The sequence below is a fragment of the Pleurodeles waltl genome, unplaced genomic scaffold (genome assembly GCF_031143425.1).
Source record: "Pleurodeles waltl isolate 20211129_DDA unplaced genomic scaffold, aPleWal1.hap1.20221129 scaffold_86, whole genome shotgun sequence".
Taxonomy (NCBI): domain Eukaryota; kingdom Metazoa; phylum Chordata; class Amphibia; order Caudata; family Salamandridae; genus Pleurodeles; species Pleurodeles waltl.
In genome coordinates, this window is record NW_027150400.1 from 1,425,930 (window position 1) to 1,441,397 (window position 15,468).

General features: G+C 48.4%; 5 non-coding genes across 5 annotated transcripts; all 5 read left to right on the forward strand.

Annotated features, from left to right (window-relative positions):
• Positions 1-1,874: 1,874 nt before the first annotated feature.
• TRNAE-CUC (transfer RNA glutamic acid (anticodon CUC)) lies at positions 1,875-1,946 on the forward strand. The gene has a single exon. It is a non-coding gene; the product is annotated as a tRNA-Glu (tRNA).
• Positions 1,947-5,061: 3,115 nt separating this feature from the next.
• Positions 5,062-5,133, forward strand: TRNAE-CUC (transfer RNA glutamic acid (anticodon CUC)). Its single transcript has one exon. It is a non-coding gene; the product is annotated as a tRNA-Glu (tRNA).
• A 3,110-nt stretch (positions 5,134-8,243) lies between these two features.
• On the forward strand, positions 8,244-8,315 carry TRNAE-CUC (transfer RNA glutamic acid (anticodon CUC)). The gene has a single exon. It is a non-coding gene; the product is annotated as a tRNA-Glu (tRNA).
• A 3,111-nt stretch (positions 8,316-11,426) lies between these two features.
• TRNAE-CUC (transfer RNA glutamic acid (anticodon CUC)) lies at positions 11,427-11,498 on the forward strand. Its single transcript has one exon. It is a non-coding gene; the product is annotated as a tRNA-Glu (tRNA).
• Positions 11,499-14,614: 3,116 nt separating this feature from the next.
• TRNAE-CUC (transfer RNA glutamic acid (anticodon CUC)) lies at positions 14,615-14,686 on the forward strand. The gene has a single exon. It is a non-coding gene; the product is annotated as a tRNA-Glu (tRNA).
• Positions 14,687-15,468: the final 782 nt, after the last annotated feature.

The following is a 15,468-nucleotide window of genomic DNA, read 5'->3' on the forward strand; positions in this document are numbered from 1 at the left end:
GGCGCTGTGTTTAGCAATAACTTACGAAACTTGCGATTTAAAAGCTCATGCTGGAAAGTTCCTTGTGTGTCCAAACTACAGAAAGCAAATAAAATGCCAAGATACCTCTTGTGATTACCGTTCCTGCTAGGGAGAGAGTTGGTGGTTTTGTCCAGAGGCAGCTTTGACTAGATATAAAATAGCGTAGAGGGTTCATGTGCCTGACGCAAAGAACAGAACCATATCTAATGTGGAGAGCTGTCTGGATAGTCAAGCAGCTATCCAGCTCTTTAAAACAAATCTAATCTATGTGAGAGGGGCTATGGATAGATGAGGGGCACATTTGGCAGGTGGCAGTGAGTGAATCCGAGTAGGTGGTGATGGAGTGAAGGGGGTTGGGGGGTGCCAAAAAAGACTGTCTTCCAGCCACCAGGGCTACAGCCGGCCCTGCTGCTAGCAGGCAAAAATCTGGGCTCTCTCTGGCAGGAAGATTAATGAGAAGAGTTGTGTTGCCATTTTGATTGTTGCCTGAAATCTGTAAAGGGAAGGAACTCTGCAGCAGGTTGTATTAAATGTTAAGTTGAGACTAAGCAGAGCGCCCCCCCCCCCCCCTGAGGTGGGTGCCCCCGTGCATGTGAGCGAGCAGTGCCAGTGCAACAGTTGCAGCATCCTTAAGCCAGCTCTGCCCCCCCGTGTGGGTGGGAAGGAAGTGAGAAATGGAAAAACTCAGACGCTTGGCACAGAGAGGGCGGGTTGGACAGAAGAAGGAGCTGCTCAGCACACACAAAAATATCTCGTCCTACTTAGTATAGTGGAGAGTGTCCCTGTCTGGAACCTGGGAGACTGGGGTTCAATTCCCCAACTGGGAAACTGCCTCTTCTTTTAAAGGCTTAAACCTACATTTTCAGAGCACCAGCAATCAATATTTACTTCAAATACCGTTTACAATCTCACACTCATACTACAGAGTACGCCCATTTTTCTTTCATCCACACACCTCCTCCAAATCGAAACATTTATTCATGCCATCAAGTACCTTTCAAAATCTAGCACCCACAATTTGGACCTAAGACTCTTTTTCACAACCATTTCTCCCTTTTCATTTAAACTTCCTGCCTACTTCCTTGAAAAAGGAAAGGTGGAATCAAGGATTTTTCATGAGATAAAAAGGAAAGTACTGCATGATAAAAAAAATGCATTTAAGCTATTTTGTTTTCTCACACTAAGTAAATGAAATGTTGGGGCACACTCTGAAGGAGGAATTGTTTTATAGGAAGGTGAAACCTTTTATCTTTAGATAAAGTGTAAAGTTGTATAATTTACAGACACACTGAGAAAGGAAAACAAGCAGTGACCCGGACGTGCCCACCCACTAATCTCATCAGAGCTTTTCTAGTTCCGAGGTTCTTCCATGACTATCGACAGCAGGTCATGTGTTACACTGCATTGTGGGACTCGTAGTTCTATACACAGCATTGTAAAAGAGGAGTGCAGGTCCCAGCACCTTAAGTAAAAGCCTGCACATGTAGAGCTGGAGATGCCTGCGTTGACCTGGGAAAGCTAAGAGCTGCCCTCCTATCGGGGCTCTGAGAAGAAGCACTGATCGTCCCTTTAATTGTACTTCTGAATTTTCCTGCTAGTTAAGTGTGTAAGTGCTATTACTGCTGAAGGATGGGATGTCTTATGAGGGTGTGCTAGGTCTTGGAGAGCTGTAAAGTGTGAAGAGTTGTGAGTGCATTTGAGGTGCAGTCAATTTCTTTCTTCATGCTGTGCCTGAAAATGGTGTGTCCTTGCATGTCTGCTTTAATTTTCCTGTAATAGGAAATGGGATCCTGAGTAGCCTGCTGACCAGTTCTTGTTTCTATATTGGGTGGTGGTGGACGACCTGTGCCTGCTCCCTGGTGGTCTAGTGGTTAGGATTCGGCGCTCTCACCGCCGCGGCCCGGGTTCGATTCCCGGTCAGGGAACGCGAAGTTCCTTACACTTTTTACTTCTACACTTACATTTCTTATAGGAAACCTTTCATTTTACACTTTTCATGGATTCAAACACATTAGGAAACCTTTCAATTACAAATGCTTCATTACCACTAGTTCTTCTTTAATTGACTTTTCTCACAATATCACACAGCTTTCTCACAGCTCTTTTTTTCACTCCAAATAACATCTGAAAGCACTCCATCTTGCTGTGATCAGCTGGGAGCTCCAGAGCTCCAGAGCTCTTGCTTGTCCACATAGTGACTGCGAGATGTCTCCAGGGGGCACATTTCCCTGCTGCACCAGGAATACCCTTTGTAAGTGTCAGCGCAGTGTGTATAAGATTGGGGTTGCCTCCTTTCTTAGAACCTGAATTTCACAGCTTTTCTCAATATTTTTACCAGCCTGGAATTAAACGTACAGACGAGGTAGTTCAAAAAACACAGCCAGGTGGCAGCCCTACTAAGGAGGAAGTCCAGCCCCAGGACAGCACAGACCAAACCTTCTGCCTTCTGGCTGGACTTAAAATGTCCCTTTAGCCCCTGCCCCATAAGGCCTCTGACGGCGGGCACCTGCCTTAGGTGACTTCGGTCAGAAGGCCACTCCTTACTTCAGGCGCCAGCTGTCCCTTCAGGAGCCTCAGGGGAGGATAGCCTTGGCCGCGCCACACGCTAACCTTCACGGCAAGCGCTCGCATGGATGTCACCTAGGGGTCACCAGGGGTCGCAAGGGGCAAGCCAGATGTCGCAGCGGGCCCCTCCCCCATATGGCCTCTGACAGCGGGCCCCTACCTCTGTTGGCGCCAGTCAGAACGCCACTCCTTCTTTAAGGTGGCAGCTGTCCCTTCAGGAGACCTCAGATAGGATAGCCTGGGCCGAGCCACACACTGACCTTGCTGACCTCGACAGTAGGCACTTACATGGATGTCATTTAGGGTTCTCCAGGGGTTGCATGGGGCAAGCCAGGAGTTGCAGCGGGTCCCTGCCCCATAAGGCCTCTGACAGTGGGCCCCTGCCTCAGGTGACTTCAGTCAGAAGGCCACTCCTTCATTAAGGGAGCAGCTGTCTCTCCCGGAGTCCTCAAATAGGATAGCCTTGGCCACGTCACACACTGACCTCAACGGCATGACAATTTCATGGCGATGCAAAACTGCCACTCAGGGCCGGGTTTAGGGAGGTGCGAGCAGTGCGGCCGCACCGGGTGCTGACCAGGATTGGAGTTGCTGACCTCGGGGGGCGCTGTGTTTAGCAATAACTTACGAAACTTGCGATTTAAAAGCTCATGCTGGAAAGTTCCTTGTGTGTCCAAACTACAGAAAGCAAATAAAATGCCAAGATACCTCTTGTGATTACCGTTCCTGCTAGGGAGAGAGTTGGTGGTTTTGTCCAGAGGCAGCTTTGACTAGATATAAAATAGCGTAGAGGGTTCATGTGCCTGACGCAAAGAACAGAACCATATCTAATGTGGACAGCTGTCTGGATAGTCAAGCAGCTATCCAGCTCTTTAAAACAAATCTAATCTATGTGAGAGGGGCTATGGATAGATGAGGGGCACATTTGGCGGGTGGCAGTGAGTGAATCCGAGTAGGTGGTGATGGAGTGAAGGGGGTTGGGGGGTGCCAAAAAAGACTGTCTTCCAGCCACCAGGGCTACAGCCGGCCCTGCTGCTAGCAGGCAACAATCTGAGCTCTCTCTGGCAGGAAGATTAATGAGAAGAGTTGTGTTGCCATTTTGATTGTTGCCTGAAATCTGTAAAGGGAAGGAACTCTGCAGCAGGTTGTATTAAATGTTAAGTTGAGACTAAGCAGAGCGCCCCCCCCCCCCTGAGGTGGGTGCCCCCGTGCATGTGAGCGAGCAGTGAGAGTGCAACAGTTGCAGTATCCTTAAGCCAGCTCTGCCCCCCCGTGTGGGTGGGAAGGAAGTGAGAAATGGAAAAACTCAGACGCTTGGCACAGAGAGGGCGGGTTGGACAGAAGAAGGAGCTGCTCAGCACGCACAAAAATATCTCTTCCTACTTAGTATAGTGGAGAGTGTCCCTGCCTGGGACCTGGGAGACTGGGGTTCAATTCCTCAACTGGGAAACTGCCTCTTCTTTTAAAGGCTTAAACCTACATTTTCAGAGCACCAGCAATCAATATTTACTTCAAATACCGTTTACAATCTCACACTCATACTACAGAGTACGCCCATTTTTCTTTCATCCACACACCTCCTCCAAATCGAAACATTTATTCATGCCATCAAGTACCTTTCAAAATCTAGCACCCACAATTTGGACCTAAGACTCTTTTTCACAACCATTTCTCCCTTTTCATTTAAACTTCCTGCCTACTTCCTTGAAAAAGGAAAGGTGGAATCAAGGATTTTTCATGAGATAAAAAGGAAAGTACTGCATGATAAAAAAAATGCATTTAAGCTATTTTGTTTTCTCACACTAAGTAAATGAAATGTTGGGGCACACTCTGAAGGAGGAATTGTTTTATAGGAAGGTGAAACCTTTTATCTTTAGATAAAGTGTAAAGTTGTATAATTTACAGACACACTGAGAAAGGAAAACAAGCAGTGACCCGGACGTGCCCACCCTCTAATCTCATCAGAGCTTTTCTAGTTCCGAGGTTCTTCCATGACTATCGACAGCAGGTCATGTGTTACACTGCATTGTGGGACTCGTAGTTCTATACACAGCATTGTAAAAGAGGAGTGCAGGTCCCAGCACCTTAAGTAAAAGCCTGCACATGTAGAGCTGGAGATGCCTGCGTTGACCTGGGAAAGCTAAGAGCTGCCCTCCTATCGGGGCTCAGAGAAGAAGCACTGATCGTCCCTTTAATTGTACTTCTGAATTTTCCTGCTAGTTAAGTGTGTAAGTGCTATTACTGCTGAAGGATGGGATGTCTTATGAGGGTGTGCTAGGTCTTGGAGAGCTGTAAAGTGTGAAGAGTTGTGAGTGCATTTGAGGTGCAGTCAATTTCTTTCTTCATGCTGTGCCTGAAAATGGTGTGTCCTTGCATGTCTGCTTTAATTTTCCTGTAATAGGAAATGGGATCCTGAGTAGCCTGCTGACCAGTTCTTGTTTCTATATTGGGTGGTGGTGGACGACCTGTCCCTGCTCCCTGGTGGTCTAGTGGTTAGGATTCAGCGCTCTCACCGCCGCGGCCCGGGTTCGATTCCCGGTCAGGGAACACGAAGTTCCTTACACTTTTTACTTCTACACTTACATTTCTTATAGGAAACCTTTCATTTTACACTTTTCATGGATTCAAACACATTAGGAAACCTTTCAATTACAAATGCTTCATTACCACTAGTTCTTCTTTAATTGACTTTTCTCACAATATCACACAGCTTTCTCACAGCTCTTTTTTTCACTCCAAATAACATCTGAAAGCACTCCATCTTGCTGTGATCAGCTGAGAGCTCCAGAGCTCTTGCTTGTCCACATAGTGACTGCAAGATGTCTCCAGGGGGCACATTTCCCTGCTGCACCAGGAATACCCTTTGTAAGTGTCAGCGCAGTGTGTATAAGATTGGGGTTGCCTCCTTTCTTAGAACCTGAATTTCACAGCTTTTCTCAATATTTTTACCAGCCTGGAATTAAACGTACAGACGAGGTAGTTCAAAAAACACAGCCAGGTGGCAGCCCTACTAAGGAGGAAGTCCTGCCCCAGGACAGCACAGACCAAACCTTCTGCCTTCTGGCTGGACTTAAAATGTCCCTTTAGCCCCTGCCCCATAAGGCCTCTGACGGCGGGCACCTGCCTCAGGTGACTTCGGTCAGAAGGCCACTCCTTACTTCAGGCGCCAGCTGTCCCTTCAGGAGCCTCAGGGGAGGATAGCCTTGGCCGGGCCACACGCTGACCTTGACGGCAAGCGCTCGCATGGATGTCACCTAGGGGTCACCAGGGGTCGCAAGGGGCAAGCCAGATGTCGCAGCGGGCCCCTCCCCCATATGGCCTCTGACAGCGGGCCCCTTCCTCAGTTGGCGCCAGTCAGAACGCCACTCCTTCTTTAAGGTGGCAGCTGTCCCTTCAGGAGACCTCAGATAGGATAGCCTGGGCCGAGCCACACACTGACCTTGCTGACCTCGACAGTAGGCACTTACATGGATGTCATTTAGGGTTCTCCAGGGGTTGCATGGGGCAAGCCAGGAGTTGCAGCGGGTCCCTGCCCCATAAGGCCTCTGACAGTGGGCCCCTGCCTCAGGTGACTTCAGTCAGAAGGCCACTCCTTCATTAAGGGAGCAGCTGTCTCTCCCGGAGTCCTCAAATAGGATAGCCTTGGCCACGTCACACACTGACCTCAACGGCATGACAATTTCATGGCGATGCAAAACTGCCACTCAGGGCCGGGTTTAGGGAGGTGCGAGCAGTGCGGCCGCACCGGGTGCTGACCAGGATTGGAGTTGCTGACCTCGGGGGGCGCTGTGTTTAGCAATAACTTACGAAACTTGCGATTTAAAAGCTCATGCTGGAAAGTTCCTTGTGTGTCCAAACTACAGAAAGCAAATAAAATGCCAAGATACCTCTTGTGATTACCGTTCCTGCTAGGGAGAGAGTTGGTGGTTTTGTCCAGAGGCAGCTTTGACTAGATATAAAATAGCGTAGAGGGTTCATGTGCCTGACGCAAAGAACAGAACCATATCTAATGTGGAGAGCTGTCTGGATAGTCAAGCAGCTATCCAGCTCTTTAAAACAAATCTAATCTATGTGAGAGGGGCTATGGATAGATGAGGGGCACATTTGGCGGGTGGCAGTGAGTGAATCCGAGTAGGTGGTGATGGAGTGAAGGGGGTTGGGGGGTGCCAAAAAAGACTGTCTTCCAGCCACCAGGGCTACAGCCGGCCCTGCTGCTAGCAGGCAAAAATCTGAGCTCTCTCTGGCAGGAAGATTAATGAGAAGAGTTGTGTTGCCATTTTGATTGTTGCCTGAAATCTGTAAAGGGAAGGAACTCTGCAGCAGGTTGTATTAAATGTTAAGTTGAGACTAAGCAGAGCGCCCCCCCCCCCCCCCTGAGGTGGGTGCCCCCGTGCATGTGAGCGAGCAGTGCGAGTGCAACAGTTGCAGCATCCTTAAGCCAGCTCTGCCCCCCCGTGTGGGTGGGAAGGAAGTGAGAAATGGAAAAACTCAGACGCTTGGCACAGAGAGGGCGGGTTGGACAGAAGAAGGAGCTGCTCAGCACACACAAAAATATCTCTTCCTACTTAGTATAGTGGAGAGTGTCCCTGCCTGGGACCTGGGAGACTGGGGTTCAATTCCTCAACTGGGAAACTGCCTCTTCTTTTAAAGGCTTAAACCTACATTTTCAGAGCACCAGCAATCAATATTTACTTCAAATACCGTTTACAATCTCACACTCATACTACAGAGTACGCCCATTTTTCTTTCATCCACACACCTCCTCCAAATCGAAACATTTATTCATGCCATCAAGTACCTTTCAAAATCTAGCACCCACAATTTGGACCTAAGACTCTTTTTCACAACCATTTCTCCCTTTTCATTTAAACTTCCTGCCTACTTCCTTGAAAAAGGAAAGGTGGAATCAAGGATTTTTCATGAGATAAAAAGGAAAGTACTGCATGATAAAAAAAATGCATTTAAGCTATTTTGTTTTCTCACACTAAGTAAATGAAATGTTGGGGCACACTCTGAAGGAGGAATTGTTTTATAGGAAGGTGAAACCTTTTATCTTTAGATAAAGTGTAAAGTTGTATAATTTACAGACACACTGAGAAAGGAAAACAAGCAGTGACCCGGACGTGCCCACCCTCTAATCTCATCAGAGCTTTTCTAGTTCCGAGGTTCTTCCATGACTATCGACAGCAGGTCATGTGTTACACTGCATTGTGGGACTCGTAGTTCTATACACAGCATTGTAAAAGAGGAGTGCAGGTCCCAGCACCTTAAGTAAAAGCCTGCACATGTAGAGCTGGAGATGCCTGCGTTGACCTGGGAAAGCTAAGAGCTGCCCTCCTATCGGGGCTCAGAGAAGAAGCACTGATCGTCCCTTTAATTGTACTTCTGAATTTTCCTGCTAGTTAAGTGTGTAAGTGCTATTACTGCTGAAGGATGGGATGTCTTATGAGGGTGTGCTAGGTCTTGGAGAGCTGTAAAGTGTGAAGAGTTGTGAGTGCATTTGAGGTGCAGTCAATTTCTTTCTTCATGCTGTGCCTGAAAATGGTGTGTCCTTGCATGTCTGCTTTAATTTTCCTGTAATAGGAAATGGGATCCTGAGTAGCCTGCTGACCAGTTCTTGTTTCTATATTGGATGGTGGTGGACGACCTGTCCCTGCTCCCTGGTGGTCTAGTGGTTAGGATTCAGCGCTCTCACCGCCGCGGCCCGGGTTCGATTCCCGGTCAGGGAACACGAAGTTCCTTACACTTTTTACTTCTACACTTACATTTCTTATAGGAAACCTTTCATTTTACACTTTTCATGGATTCAAACACATTAGGAAACCTTTCAATTACAAATGCTTCATTACCACTAGTTCTTCTTTAATTGACTTTTCTCACAATATCACACAGCTTTCTCACAGCTCTTTTTTTCACTCCAAATAACATCTGAAAGCACTCCATCTTGCTGTGATCAGCTGAGAGCTCCAGAGCTCCAGAGCTCTTGCTTGTCCACATAGTGACTGCAAGATGTCTCCAGGGGGCACATTTCCCTGCTGCACCAGGAATACCCTTTGTAAGTGTCAGCGCAGTGTGTATAAGATTGGGGTTGCCTCCTTTCTTAGAACCTGAATTTCACAGCTTTTCTCAATATTTTTACCAGCCTGGAATTAAACGTACAGACGAGGTGGTTCAAAAAACACAGCCAGGTGGCAGCCCTACTAAGGAGGAAGTCCTGCCCCAGGACAGCACAGACCAAACCTTCTGCCTTCTGGCTGGACTTAAAATGTCCCTTTAGCCCCTGCCCCATAAGGCCTCTGACGGCGGGCACCTGCCTCAGGTGACTTCGGTCAGAAGGCCACTCCTTACTTCAGGCGCCAGCTGTCCCTTCAGGAGCCTCAGGGGAGGATAGCCTTGGCCGTGCCACACGCTGACCTTGACGGCAAGCGCTCGCATGGATGTCACCTAGGGGTCACCAGGGGTCGCAAGGGGCAAGCCAGATGTCGCAGAGGGCCCCTCCCCCATATGGCCTCTGACAGCGGGCCCCTACCTCAGTTGGCGCCAGTCAGAACGCCACTCCTTCTTTAAGGTGGCAGCTGTCCCTTCAGGAGACCTCAGATAGGATAGCCTGGGCCGAGCCACACACTGACCTTGCTGACCTCGACAGTAGGCACTTACATGGATGTCATTTAGGGTTCTCCAGGGGTTGCATGGGGCAAGCCAGGAGTTGCAGCGGGTCCCTGCCCCATAAGGCCTCTGACAGTGGGCCCCTGCCTCAGGTGACTTCAGTCAGAAGGCCACTCCTTCATTAAGGGAGCAGCTGTCTCTCCCGGAGTCCTCAAATAGGATAGCCTTGGCCACATCACACTGACCTCAACGGCATGACAATTTCATGGCGATGCAAAACTGCCACTCAGGGCCGGGTTTAGGGAGGTGCGAGCAGTGCGGCCGCACCGGGTGCTGACCAGGATTGGAGTTGCTGACCTCGGGGGGCGCTGTGTTTAGCAATAACTTACGAAACTTGCGATTTAAAAGCTCATGCTGGAAAGTTCCTTGTGTGTCCAAACTACAGAAAGCAAATAAAATGCCAAGATACCTCTTGTGATTACCGTTCCTGCTAGGGAGAGAGTTGGTGGTTTTGTCCAGAGGCAGCTTTGACTAGATATAAAATAGCGTAGAGGGTTCATGTGCCTGACGCAAAGAACAGAACCATATCTAATGTGGAGAGCTGTCTGGATAGTCAAGCAGCTATCCAGCTCTTTAAAACAAATCTAATCTATGTGAGAGGGGCTATGGATAGATGAGGGGCACATTTGGCAGGTGGCAGTGAGTGAATCCGAGTAGGTGGTGATGGAGTGAAGGGGGTTGGGGGGTGCCAAAAAAGACTGTCTTCCAGCCACCAGGGCTACAGCCGGCCCTGCTGCTAGCAGGCAAAAATCTGGGCTCTCTCTGGCAGGAAGATTAATGAGAAGAGTTGTGTTGCCATTTTGATTGTTGCCTGAAATCTGTAAAGGGAAGGAACTCTGCAGCAGGTTGTATTAAATGTTAAGTTGAGACTAAGCAGAGCGCCCCCCCCCCCTGAGGTGGGTGCCCCCGTGCATGTGAGCGAGCAGTGCGAGTGCAACAGTTGCAGCATCCTTTAGCCAGCTCTGCCCCCCGTGTGGGTGGGAAGGAAGTGAGAAATGGAAAAACTCAGACGCTTGGCACAGAGAGGGCGGGTTTGACAGAAGAAGGAGCTGCTCAGCACACACAAAAATATCTCTTCCTACTTAGTATAGTGGAGAGTGTCCCTGCCTGGGACCTGGGAGACTGGGGTTCAATTCCCCAACTGGGAAACTGCCTCTTCTTTTAAAGGGTTAAACCTACATTTTCAGAGCACCATCAATCAATATTTACTTCAAATACCGTTTACAATCTCACACTCATACTACAGAGTACGCCCATTTTTCTTTCATCCACACACCTCCTCCAAATCGAAACATTTATTCATGCCATCAAGTACCTTTCAAAATCTAGCACCCACAATTTGGACCTAAGACTCTTTTTCACAACCATTTCTCCCTTTTCATTTAAACTTCCTGCCTACTTCCTTGAAAAAGGAAAGGTGGAATCAAGGATTTTTCATGAGATAAAAAGGAAAGTACTGCATGATAAAAAAAATGCATTTAAGCTATTTTGTTTTCTCACACTAAGTAAATGAAATGTTGGGGCACACTCTGAAGGAGGAATTGTTTTATAGGAAGGTGAAACCTTTTATCTTTAGATAAAGTGTAAAGTTGTATAATTTACAGACACACTGAGAAAGGAAAACAAGCAGTGACCCGGACGTGCCCACCCACTAATCTCATCAGAGCTTTTCTAGTTCCGAGGTTCTTCCATGACTATCGACAGCAGGTCATGTGTTACACTGCATTGTGGGACTCGTAGTTCTATACACAGCATTGTAAAAGAGGAGTGCAGGTCCCAGCACCTTAAGTAAAAGCCTGCACATGTAGAGCTGGAGATGCCTGCGTTGACCTGGGAAAGCTAAGAGCTGCCCTCCTATCGGGGCTCTGAGAAGAAGCACTGATCGTCCCTTTAATTGTACTTCTGAATTTTCCTGCTAGTTAAGTGTGTAAGTGCTATTACTGCTGAAGGATGGGATGTCTTATGAGGGTGTGCTAGGTCTTGGAGAGCTGTAAAGTGTGAAGAGTTGTGAGTGCATTTGAGGTGCAGTCAATTTCTTTCTTCATGCTGTGCCTGAAAATGGTGTGTCCTTGCATGTCTGCTTTAATTTTCCTGTAATAGGAAATGGGATCCTGAGTAGCCTGCTGACCAGTTCTTGTTTCTATATTGGGTGGTGGTGGACGACCTGTCCCTGCTCCCTGGTGGTCTAGTGGTTAGGATTCAGCGCTCTCACCGCCGCGGCCCGGGTTCGATTCCCGGTCAGGGAACGCGAAGTTCCTTACACTTTTTACTTCTACACTTACATTTCTTATAGGAAACCTTTCATTTTACACTTTTCATGGATTCAAACACATTAGGAAACCTTTCAATTACAAATGCTTCATTACCACTAGTTCTTCTTTAATTGACTTTTCTCACAATATCACACAGCTTTCTCACAGCTCTTTTTTTCACTCCAAATAACATCTGAAAGCACTCCATCTTGCTGTGATCAGCTGAGAGCTCCAGAGCTCCAGAGCTCTTGCTTGTCCACATAGTGACTGCAAGATGTCTCCAGGGGGCACATTTCCCTGCTGCACCAGGAATACCCTTTGTAAGTGTCAGCGCAGTGTGTATAAGATTGGGGTTGCCTCCTTTCTGAGAACCTGAATTTCACAGCTTTTCTCAATATTTTTACCAGCCTGGAATTAAACGTACAGACGAGGTAGTTCAAAAAACACAGCCAGGTGGCAGCCCTACTAAGGAGGAAGTCCTGCCCCAGGACAGCACAGACCAAACCTTCTGCCTTCTGGCTGGACTTAAAATGTCCCTTTAGCCCCTGCCCCATAAGGCCTCTGACGGCGGGCACCTGCCTTAGGTGACTTCGGTCAGAAGGCCACTCCTTACTTCAGGCGCCAGCTGTCCCTTCAGGAGCCTCAGGGGAGGATAGCCTTGGCCGCGCCACACGCTAACCTTCACGGCAAGCGCTCGCATGGATGTCACCTAGGGGTCACCAGGGGTCGCAAGGGGCAAGCCAGATGTCGCAGCGGGCCCCTCCCCCATATGGCCTCTGACAGCGGGCCCCTACCTCAGTTGGCGCCAGTCAGAACGCCACTCCTTCTTTAAGGTGGCAGCTGTCCCTTCAGGAGACCTCAGATAGGATAGCCTGGGCCGAGCCACACACTGACCTTGCTGACCTCGACAGTAGGCACTTACATGGATGTCATTTAGGGTTCTCCAGGGGTTGCATGGGGCAAGCCAGGAGTTGCAGCGGGTCCCTGCCCCATAAGGCCTCTGACAGTGGGCCCCTGCCTCAGGTGACTTCAGTCAGAAGGCCACTCCTTCATTAAGGGAGCAGCTGTCTCTCCCGGAGTCCTCAAATAGGATAGCCTTGGCCACGTCACACACTGACCTCAACGGCATGACAATTTCATGGCGATGCAAAACTGCCACTCAGGGCCGGGTTTAGGGAGGTGCGAGCAGTGCGGCCGCACCGGGTGCTGACCAGGATTGGAGTTGCTGACCTCGGGGGGCGCTGTGTTTAGCAATAACTTACGAAACTTGCGATTTAAAAGCTCATGCTGGAAAGTTCCTTGTGTGTCCAAACTACAGAAAGCAAATAAAATGCCAAGATACCTCTTGTGATTACCGTTCCTGCTAGGGAGAGAGTTGGTGGTTTTGTCCAGAGGCAGCTTTGACTAGATATAAAATAGCGTAGAGGGTTCATGTGCCTGACGCAAAGAACAGAACCATATCTAATGTGGAGAGCTGTCTGGATAGTCAAGCAGCTATCCAGCTCTTTAAAACAAATCTAATCTATGTGAGAGGGGCTATGGATAGATGAGGGGCACATTTGGCAGGTGGCAGTGAGTGAATCCGAGTAGGTGGTGATGGAGTGAAGGGGGTTGGGGGGTGCCAAAAAAGACTGTCTTCCAGCCACCAGGGCTACAGCCGGCCCTGCTGCTAGCAGGCAAAAATCTGGGCTCTCTCTGGCAGGAAGATTAATGAGAAGAGTTGTGTTGCCATTTTGATTGTTGCCTGAAATCTGTAAAGGGAAGGAACTCTGCAGCAGGTTGTATTAAATGTTAAGTTGAGACTAAGCAGAGCGCCCCCCCCCCCCCTGAGGTGGGTGCCCCCGTGCATGTGAGCGAGCAGTGCCAGTGCAACAGTTGCAGCATCCTTAAGCCAGCTCTGCCCCCCCGTGTGGGTGGGAAGGAAGTGAGAAATGGAAAAACTCAGACGCTTGGCACAGAGAGGGCGGGTTGGACAGAAGAAGGAGCTGCTCAGCACACACAAAAATATCTCGTCCTACTTAGTATAGTGGAGAGTGTCCCTGTCTGGAACCTGGGAGACTGGGGTTCAATTCCCCAACTGGGAAACTGCCTCTTCTTTTAAAGGCTTAAACCTACATTTTCAGAGCACCAGCAATCAATATTTACTTCAAATACCGTTTACAATCTCACACTCATACTACAGAGTACGCCCATTTTTCTTTCATCCACACACCTCCTCCAAATCGAAACATTTATTCATGCCATCAAGTACCTTTCAAAATCTAGCACCCACAATTTGGACCTAAGACTCTTTTTCACAACCATTTCTCCCTTTTCATTTAAACTTCCTGCCTACTTCCTTGAAAAAGGAAAGGTGGAATCAAGGATTTTTCATGAGATAAAAAGGAAAGTACTGCATGATAAAAAAAATGCATTTAAGCTATTTTGTTTTCTCACACTAAGTAAATGAAATGTTGGGGCACACTCTGAAGGAGGAATTGTTTTATAGGAAGGTGAAACCTTTTATCTTTAGATAAAGTGTAAAGTTGTATAATTTACAGACACACTGAGAAAGGAAAACAAGCAGTGACCCGGACGTGCCCACCCACTAATCTCATCAGAGCTTTTCTAGTTCCGAGGTTCTTCCATGACTATCGACAGCAGGTCATGTGTTACACTGCATTGTGGGACTCGTAGTTCTATACACAGCATTGTAAAAGAGGAGTGCAGGTCCCAGCACCTTAAGTAAAAGCCTGCACATGTAGAGCTGGAGATGCCTGCGTTGACCTGGGAAAGCTAAGAGCTGCCCTCCTATCGGGGCTCTGAGAAGAAGCACTGATCGTCCCTTTAATTGTACTTCTGAATTTTCCTGCTAGTTAAGTGTGTAAGTGCTATTACTGCTGAAGGATGGGATGTCTTATGAGGGTGTGCTAGGTCTTGGAGAGCTGTAAAGTGTGAAGAGTTGTGAGTGCATTTGAGGTGCAGTCAATTTCTTTCTTCATGCTGTGCCTGAAAATGGTGTGTCCTTGCATGTCTGCTTTAATTTTCCTGTAATAGGAAATGGGATCCTGAGTAGCCTGCTGACCAGTTCTTGTTTCTATATTGGGTGGTGGTGGACGACCTGTGCCTGCTCCCTGGTGGTCTAGTGGTTAGGATTCGGCGCTCTCACCGCCGCGGCCCGGGTTCGATTCCCGGTCAGGGAACGCGAAGTTCCTTACACTTTTTACTTCTACACTTACATTTCTTATAGGAAACCTTTCATTTTACACTTTTCATGGATTCAAACACATTAGGAAACCTTTCAATTACAAATGCTTCATTACCACTAGTTCTTCTTTAATTGACTTTTCTCACAATATCACACAGCTTTCTCACAGCTCTTTTTTTCACTCCAAATAACATCTGAAAGCACTCCATCTTGCTGTGATCAGCTGGGAGCTCCAGAGCTCCAGAGCTCTTGCTTGTCCACATAGTGACTGCGAGATGTCTCCAGGGGGCACATTTCCCTGCTGCACCAGGAATACCCTTTGTAAGTGTCAGCGCAGTGTGTATAAGATTGGGGTTGCCTCCTTTCTTAGAACCTGAATTTCACAGCTTTTCTCAATATTTTTACCAGCCTGGAATTAAACGTACAGACGAGGTAGTTCAAAAAACACAGCCAGGTGGCAGCCCTACTAAGGAGGAAGTCCAGCCCCAGGACAGCACAGACCAAACCTTCTGCCTTCTGGCTGGACTTAAAATGTCCCTTTAGCCCCTGCCCCATAAGGCCTCTGACGGCGGGCACCTGCCTTAGGTGACTTCGGTCAGAAGGCCACTCCTTACTTCAGGCGCCAGCTGTCCCTTCAGGAGCCTCAGGGGAGGATAGCCTTGGCCGCGCCACACGCTAACCTTCACGGCAAGCGCTCGCATGGATGTCACCTAGGGGTCACCAGGGGTCGCAAGGGGCAAGCCAGATGTCGCAGCGGGCCCCTCCCCCATATGGCCT